Below are 7,193 nucleotides of genomic sequence, written 5' to 3'. Positions count from 1 at the left end.
ATGGGGCTTGAAACTGCCTGCTTCTTTTCTGGACTTTCAGTGCAGCTCTTCAAACAAATAGTCTTTGACCAGTTAATAATTGATGAAGAAAATAGCTGTATCAGTTGCACAATGCTATTGGTATGACAAACAACCAGGAAGCTGTGCTAAAAGTAGCTCTTTGCCGATGGTACTTGGGTACTTCCCCTTGCCCTTCAAGTGCACTGATTCCGGGAAACCAGCACCACTTTTCTTCTGTGAGTTTATTGATATATGCTTGGTCCCTCTGTGTTTTGCTTTTTGAAACTAACCTTGAGCTGGTTCATGCCGGGGATAGAGAAGAGCCAAACAGGATGCAAGAGCCTTCAGCAGTGAAAGGATTTACCTGATCTGATGATTCATTGCTGCTTTGGTGTGTGGCAGCAGACACTCTAGAGAGCATCTCTCCTTCCTTGTATTTACCAGGGATGAGTTGTTCATGCTCCTTCTCACAGTGTTAGCAAGTTCACCTAGTTGATGTTTAGGTGAACCTACCATGGCTGGTAATAGCCTAGGCAAGGCCCAGAAAAGTATAAATAGCCTATTCTGACATGATAGTTTTGAGACACACATTCCTCTGACTTGAGACTCCTTCACACTGGCTTATTGATTTAGTGCATGGGACTTTCAGAGTGGCCATAAAGTAGGGCTGGGCCTGTGCATGGGATCAGCTGGTCTTGGTGTGCCTGCTGTGGCAGGGCAGAGAGAAGCAAGAACAAGAACAAGATGCCTGTGAGGTGCCATGGCAAAGTGTGCCTCTGTACACTGCTCAGGCTGTGCTTACAGTTCTTACTGTGGGGCAGGGGGACACCTGTGGTGGCTGGTGCTTCTTGCATACATTTTGTTGTAGTCATGGGTGCTTGCTGTGGAAGGGACTTGGTCCATCCCTCTGGGCTACAGCATTTGCTGTTTTTTGGCTTTGAATTTAGGTGTGTCTTGTGCTATCCGCCCTCAATATGTCTTGGAAATTAGAGCCAATGTGTATGGCTGGCTGTGCCAGTTGCCTCTTGGTATGGAACAATGAGATGACTTTGATCTGCAGAGCTCCAGGTGGCCCAGATCCCACCCTGGTACCTGCCTCCCCCTTCCTAATTCCTGCAACAGCTGTATGTGTCCCAGAGACACTGTTGACTACTCACTGCCTTGCTATGGACTGTAAAGCTGTAGCTTTGGTGCCAAAACACCTTCAGTTCTGCAATTAGAGCCTGTAGAAGCAGAGGCCATCTCATTTCCTGACCATCATAGGAGAGAGATGAAAAGTCAAATTTAGGTTCTTTGTTGTTGTTGATGATTTTGTTTTTCAAGGCAGTTGGGAACTTAACGGTCTGATTTTGGCCAACTTTTGTTTAGTAAAACTTGTACATAGATATGGTGTGCCAGATTGCAAGAGATGAAAAATACCATTTAAAAGGAACCCTGAAATTTTCCAAGTTTCTGGTCCTGACAGAGTTTGTGTCATCAATATTGTCATGAAATTGGGAGGCAGAGAGGGAAAGAATTTGGAGAAGAAATATGCTTGGAGGGCTGTTACCAGCTGGCTCAAATTTTTAGTCCGTATGGTTCCCGTGCAGTAAGTGCAGTGGTCTGTGGATGGGACTTTGGGCTGCTCCTGCAAATCTCCTTGGGAAGAATGGGCTCTGCCAGGCCTTTGCACAGCAGAGGGGTCATGGCAGTGGGGCAGGAAGGGATGGGGTCACCATTGGAGATCAAGAGCCAGAGATTGAGCCCACAGAACGTGGGGATAGCATGGGTGAGAAAGAAGCCATGCTGTCTGGAGCCTGAAGACTGCTCCTGTTCCAGTGCATAAAGGCCAATAACCTGGGTCTGTCCAGTGGGGCTCAAGAACATCAAACTGAGGGGAAGGTCTGGATGGTGTACCCTGCTGGATACTATCCGATGACCATGCCCAAGGATATGAATGACTATTAAGATGCAGTAATAGAGGCAAAAACCACAGCATGCCCTTTACACTTGCTAATTGCTGCAATTTGTGTGGTCTGGGTTGGGGAAAGCTAGCATGTGCTTGAGTCTGGAGAAAGAGGCTTTGGGAGAAGGTGTTGTGGTCAGTGGGTGAACAAAGAGGCTCCTGACTTCAGTGCTGGGGCTGTTGTGGGGGCTGGAGGCTGAGGACAAGCCCAGGGGCAGTGCTGACACAAAAACACTGCCTAGGAAGGAGAGAGAGAGACTCGTGCTTCAAGGAGGGTTCTCATGCCCTACATTACAAGGGGCAAACGTGAAGGTGTGAGGTCTGGGGCCATGCAGGGGGGCTGATGAGGCAGTCCTCCTGCAGAGGGGTGGTGTGCTGAGTGGCCACATGCTCCAGCAACAAGCAGAAGTGTGGTCAGTGAAGTGAAAATAGGCAAAAAAAATGTAAGAGTGAAGAACGGTGCCTTTCTTACCTGGGCCACATAGAAGAGGGGTCAGGAGGAACTCATAGTAGAAGCACTTTGAGCGGCATGAACCAGCCACAAACAGGAAGAAAGCAGCAAAACCAGTGTTAGGGAGGAGTTAGGTGGGAGGAAGGGGTGAAGGAGTTGCAGAGGGTCTCTTGAACACAGTGACAGATGGTGAGACTGGCTTGGAGGGGACACTTCAAGAGTCTGCTGGGAACTCACAGAACAGCTCTTCCCCTCGAGGCTGAGTCCCGTCCAAAATGTTAGAAGATGATTCTGCCTGGTGATGTAAAACGTCCTTTGTTTAGAGACTCTTTGGCCCATTCAGGAACGCCTTTTCCTCACAAAGCCCATGCTTATTCCCTAGAATACTTACAGGGAAGAAAAAAAAAAAAAAAGTTCCTCTAAGACACCCTAAACCAATACCTGCTGTGACTAAGCCCTGTGGGCAGCTCCGCAGCTGATTTATATCCTGCTCCTCCAAACGGGAGGCTTAGAGTGGAAACAGACGCGGCGTTGGGCGCAGCCGAGGGCAGCGCGGAGAGGGCCGTTGGGGCTGCGGGGCCGCTGCTGCCGGGCGTGACGCCGGCTCGGGTTTCCTCGTAGGCAGAACAGAGCTCCTTTTGGCTAGGGCAGCTTTATGGCCTCGCCTGGGTTTATTATACTGCAAATGTTTTGAATTCCACATGTTAATTTCCAGAGAGGCTTTGTTTCACTTTTGCTGCTTTCCCCTCCCGGTTTTCATTTCTTTTTTTTTATTACCGCTGCCCTAACCTTTTCTTTTTGACTGGGTTTTGGTAATAGCTGCCGTTTTCTGAGCAAACAGAGGACTGGAATTCTCCCTGCCTGGGCTCCAGCTGCAAATTAATCTCCTTTCATAGTTTCGCTTTATGTCCGCCCACTATCCCCACCACATTAACTCAGTCAACACATGGAAGTGAAATTTTTCCATGCAGGATCCTGCGGGTTGTAAGGCTCTTGTGGAGCACGTGACTGCCAGCTCCAGAGTTTTCTTGCACCTCTGGGTGGAAGGAAGTTTTCTCATCCCCCACGAATGCGAGCGGTTGCCGGTGGGATGTGAGAGGTTTTAGCATTGGAAACATTGAGGGCTCAGCAGCATTGCTGTGTGTGTTAAAGCCCGGCCGCAGCAGGCGGGAGCAGGCACAGCCTCTGTAGGCACGGCGCGGTGGCAGCGCCTCCGGTGCCACCAGACCCTGCTCAGCAAAGGAGCCGGGCAGGGGCTCTCCACCGAGCCCTGCGCTCCCCACAGGGCTCAGCTCCCTCCCAGCCAGCACAGAAAGCACCAGCAGTGGCGATACTGACAAAGATGGATGGAGTCTGCCTGGCCTGTGCAGATGTATTTTGTAATTTCTACATGATGCCTTTCACATGTGGGCCTGGGAGGACTTTACAGGTATTTTGGGCACTTGGCAAATATAGCTGTACCTATTCCACAGGTTTTAAAGCCCTGTTAGAGATATAACTGCCAGGTAAAGGGGATTGTTTGGCAGTGGCACAGTATCACAGAAAGAGCTGCAAAAATAATTCAGGACTCCTGATACTTTTTCTCCTGTCATAGTCTCCAGGCAACAGCAAATATTTCTCCTGAATACTCTGGATGAGCAGATGCCAACGTTGATTCACAGGAAAAGGATGTAGCCACGCAAGCCATAGAAATGTTGTTTGGGATGGTAGCCACGGCCCCTAAGGAGACATTAAGCAATATGGAACAAACGCCAATGAAGCTCTTAAAACTCTTGCTGTGTTTGCTATAAAGAGATTTCTTGAGCAGTCTTAGGTGGGAACCTTTGTGATTTACCTTGATTACAGCTATGTGGAAGGAATATACTGTGTTTCACAGCTCTGGAGATGCTGCTAGGGCTTTTGAGCACTAGCAAAGTTCTGGTTTACTGAGAAGCTACAGTCACAAGATATGAGGGGAGCTGTTGCTAAAGGCCCACAGCAGAGCATAAAAGGTGCACTTTTGCTTGGAAAAAGGATGGCAGTGAAAATGTGCAAAGAGGCACCTTGTTTATTTTCCGTGAGTCTCAGATATTCTGTGCTGTGTTTGCAAATAACCCCGTTTCCCCCCACTATTATACTTACAAACTTACAATGAGATTGAAAAGCTGAGAACAAATCTAATTCACCCCCTCTTCAGGGTGTCCAGCCAAAAGAGCTAGAGGAGCTGCAGAAAATAATTTTCCTTTTAGGTTTAGAGGATGTGGGCTTTGGATTAATTGACTAAACTTGCTGACCAATATATTTTCTTTCTTCCAGCAATTTTTCTGACCAGAAAAACACTTCCAGTGTGGATGAAAACAGAACCGGAGATGTTTTGAAAACATGCAAATGTTTGTTTCCAAAGGGAGCAGTTGGTAAGAAACTGAGGGCAGACAGGTGGGGGAGGCCAGTGGTCCATGGCCTAGCCTGTGGGGTTATCAGTGTGTCATCCAGATTGGCAGGGACTTCCAGTGAATCATTCAGACCTTCTCTTTTAACTGTGACAGGACTGAACTCCCTATTCTCAAACCACCTCTCAGGCAGAGGGAGTTGGCTGTTGATAGCCTTCAATGTCTCCAGCACTGAGGTGTGCACAGCATTCCCTTGTCAGGGAGTTCCAAGGCTCAGGCACTTTTAACCTCTCTATATGTAACCTATAATGAACCTGAATGTCTCCTACAGAGGTTTGTGGCCACTAACTTTTCGTCTTGTTACCTTTGATTATCAAGACTGGAGCCCAACTTCCAGACTAAGTCCTGCAAAATGGCACCCTTTAGCTTTCCTGCCAGCTGTTCTCTTCTCCAGCCTGTTCCCTGGGAATGTGATCTTCCAAACCTTTTCATACTTCTCTTCTCACGCCTCCTAAAAATATAGGCTGTTCTGGATCCACCCTGGACTTTCATTTTCAGCCTGGCTCTGCACTTGGTGATGCTGTCCTGCCTGTGGTTCTTGAGGCGGTAAATTTAACCTTCCTGGCCTAATGTGGGATGAGGTCAGGAGAAAAGCACCATGTCAAATTATACTGGTTCTGCTAGGAATACAGTGGGAGTCAGAGTTCCACCTTCTGTCACAGCTGCCAGCCAGGGCCCTGCCCCATTCCTGTGGGGTGACCTGGCTCCCCTCACAGAGCCTGGCAGTGGTGGGTGCCTGATAATGCAGAGTTTATCCCCAGAGGGTTGCATGTATGAAGAGGTGTGCATACCTAATATCTAGTAACTAGCTCTGATATTAGCACTGTGCTTCACAGCACCCAGGGTCCCTGGGCTGTCACCCCACTGTCAGGCTGGAGCAGTGCACTCAAAGGAAGCCATGCTCCTGCCCTTTGGTTTTCTTCCCTGAAGGAGAGACATTATTCCCTATCCCCAGGGAACATCAGCTTTGAAACACGGAGTTGATTTGTTTCCATTTGCCATTATCTTGGTTTAAGTAAATTACAGCGCTTAACAGCGGTCATAAAATTATCTGGCTTCAAAAGACTTCAGCTGTAGAGTTTGGTCCTGTGGCCTCCCTGTGGCCTCCCTGATCAGCTCATTTCCAAGAGGCAAACATGCACTGGGAAAAGAAACAGTCTCTCCTTGTTCATCACAAATGGTCACCTCCCCTTTGATTCAGCAGCTGCCTTGCCTAGTGCTGGTCACTGTGGGAAAGTTCAGCAAGCCTTTCACCATGCACTGCTTCGCCATCCTGAAGAACTCTGCCAAGGTATTTAAATCAACCGAGTCACCCACCATCCCTCACCAGTGGCCACCACATCACCAACATTTTAGAATCAAGTTCTGCCCTGGAGAGGAGGTTCCTTGACAAAGCAGTGATGATCCTCACTGAGGGATTTTGGATCACCTCTGGATATACTGCAAGTAAAATATTTTAACATCTGCCTCATCTGGAAGCTGAATGGCAGGCTGGCTGGTTTTAGGAATCACTCTTGACTTGTGTTAGGATTTCAGCAATGAGAATCTGGTTTCCAATTGTGGTGTCGTAAGGAAAGAGGATAGACCAGTGTATCCAAATAAAACCCCAAACCAATAAAATCTTATTTCAGTTGCTGAAACAGAAACTATGAATCTACATACCCATAAGGAGTAGATGAGCTGGACAACCAGCAATATCAGACAGACATTGTTCTAGCAATGGTATCTGCACATTATTTCTGTTGGCAAGTTTAAGTAGTGACGTGTCTCTTGCTTCATTTAAAAACTGGTAGATATCTGGGTCCAAGATGACGATTTATATAATTAGAATTTCAAAATAATACATTATGCCCAATTTTCTGGGACATAGACATTAACTGTGAAAAGGCCAGAGCTGGCAGAAATGTGGATTTCTCCAATTTTTGCACATCTTTCTTTGTGCTCCCTCTGATAGGACTGGGACTGCCACGACTCTTTCCCACAGGTGGCAATGAAAATTTATTGGGGTGCAGCCTGCTCCTCTGCTTCACCTAAGTATAACACAAAAAGTGGACAAGAAACATGAATTATTTATTACAAGAAACTCAATTTCTTTTGAGTTCTAAAAAAGTAAAATCCAGTCCAGCTCCAGGTAAAGGCAATGTACCAACTCCTTTTCAGTGCTCTCTGACACACACAATTGGTCTTTGAGCTGCATCATTTGGTCTGCTAGTAAAGCAAATCATAATGTTCAATATGAAGTAAACCAGGAAGAGAGAAAGAAACTGAAATTCAGCAGTAAGCATCTGAGAAGTGTGGAAATAAGTGCTGGTGGGGGCTAGAGCCTGCAAATCCAGCCAAGGGCCCCTAACTCACAGGCTGTGCTAGA

At 47.3% G+C, this 7,193-nt stretch overlaps 1 long non-coding RNA gene across 1 annotated transcript; it reads left to right on the top strand.

The window, feature by feature from the left end:
* The first annotated feature begins 2,944 nt into the window (after window positions 1–2,944).
* On the top strand, window positions 2,945–4,789 carry LOC135448589 (uncharacterized). Its single transcript, XR_010440509.1, has 3 exons — window positions 2,945–3,825; window positions 3,991–4,209; window positions 4,692–4,789. It is a non-coding gene; the product is annotated as an uncharacterized LOC135448589 (long non-coding RNA).
* Window positions 4,790–7,193: the final 2,404 nt, after the last annotated feature.

This window comes from Zonotrichia leucophrys, chromosome 5 (genome assembly GCF_028769735.1).
Source record: "Zonotrichia leucophrys gambelii isolate GWCS_2022_RI chromosome 5, RI_Zleu_2.0, whole genome shotgun sequence".
Classification (NCBI taxonomy): Eukaryota; Metazoa; Chordata; class Aves; order Passeriformes; family Passerellidae; genus Zonotrichia; species Zonotrichia leucophrys.
This window is presented reverse-complemented; position numbering and strand designations above follow the sequence as displayed.